Genomic DNA, 1638 nt, shown 5'->3' with positions numbered 1-1638 from the left:
AAGCTCTGGAGGTATGTATTTCTCTTCTTTCTCTTTTCTTGCACTATCTTTCTTTTCACTCTCTTGTTTTTCATTTTCATCAATGTCTTCCTCATTTTCTCTCTTCTCACTTTTTTCACTCTTCTCATTATGTACTATTTTACCTCTTCTCAGTGTAATGGCATGACATTGCTCTCTTGGGTTTTCTAGTTGACTTGGAAGTTTTCCAAAAGACTTGGTACCTGAGAAAGATGCTTGTTGTGCAATCTGATTTTCCAACATTCTGTTATGTGTTTGCATCTGTTCTAGCCTTGCTTTCATCTCTCTCATCTCCTCATCATGCTTAGTTTGGTTAGCAAGAATCTGTTGTAATAAAGCTTCTGTGGTGGAACTTTGTTCTTGCTGTTTTGGTGGAGGATTCATATTTTTCTGCTGAAAATTAGGCAATGGTTGCCTATTTTGCTGATATGGAATTCCTTGTTGCTGTTGTGGTTGAAAATTCTGATTTGGAACTTGACTTTGCTGATTTCCCCATGAAAAGTTGGGGTGATTCCTCCAAGTTGGATTATAAGTTTGAGAGTAAAGATTCCCCATTTGTTTGTTTCCATAATTACCAACATATGCTACTTGCTCTCCATAGTCTACTCCACAGCTGGTAGTTCCCTCTGCATAGGCAACTTGTTGTGAACTTCCAGATGATGATGATGAACTAACCAACATACTCAAATCTTCCATCTTCTTAGCCAAGACATTTGTAAGTGCATCAAACATTGCATTAATCATGTTGAATGGATCAAGGTCGTACATTCCAGCAGCTTGCCCCTTTTGAGTTGGAGCTGATCCTCTTGGACTACTCCAAAGATGAGTGTTCTTTGCAATTTTCTCCAATAGCTCATAAGCTTCATCTTCATTCTTCATAATAAATTCTCCTCCTGTTTGAGCATCAATAATCCCTCTAATTGCAGGAGTGACATTGGTGTAAAAATTCTGGTTTATCATCCATTTCGGAATGGCATGATGTGGGCATTGTCTCTCTAATTCCTTCCATCTCATCCATGACTCAAAAAGAGTTTCATCTTCTCTTGGTCTGAAAGCTGTCATTTGATTCCTCAATTCTTGAGTTTTTCCAGGTGGAAAGTATTGTGCAAGAAATGCATCAGTGAGTTGCTCCCAATTTGTGATGGAGTTGTGAGATAAAGAATCAAGCCAATCCAATGCTCTATCTTTCAAAGAGAACGGGAATAGCTTCAATCTTGCTGCATCATCAGACACTCCAGGTTGTTTTTGCATGTCACAGATCATAGCAAACTTCTTTAGATGTGTGTGTGGATTTTCAGAAGGATGTCCCCCGAATTGGGAATTTTGAATCATTTGAAGAACTCCAAAATCCATCTTGTAACTATTTGCATCAATTCTTGGTCTTGCTATGCTTTCTCTCAAGTCATCAAAACGAGAAAAAGCATGATCCATCATATTTCCCCTAGGCACATTAGCATTTATAATCTCTTCACCTTGGGCTGCATTTTCATTGTTTCGATCATTTCCAGCATTACCTCCAATTCTCATTCTTTCATCAGCCATGTTTGCTTCTAGTTCAGTTTCTCTCAAAGCTTCTTTTCTTTTTCTGGTTTCTTTCTTGTTGGCTTTATAAAATTTCTC

The 1638-nt window shown here is 38.0% G+C and overlaps 1 non-coding gene across 1 annotated transcript; it reads left to right on the top strand.

The window, feature by feature from the left end:
- The first annotated feature begins 988 nt into the window (after positions 1-988).
- LOC131175110 (small nucleolar RNA R71) lies at positions 989-1095 on the top strand. Its single transcript, XR_009145271.1, has one exon. It is a non-coding gene; the product is annotated as a small nucleolar RNA R71 (small nucleolar RNA).
- Positions 1096-1638: the final 543 nt, after the last annotated feature.

The sequence above is a fragment of the Hevea brasiliensis genome, chromosome 16, assembly GCF_030052815.1.
Source record: "Hevea brasiliensis isolate MT/VB/25A 57/8 chromosome 16, ASM3005281v1, whole genome shotgun sequence".
NCBI lineage: Eukaryota > Viridiplantae > Streptophyta > Magnoliopsida > Malpighiales > Euphorbiaceae > Hevea > Hevea brasiliensis.
This window is presented reverse-complemented; position numbering and strand designations above follow the sequence as displayed.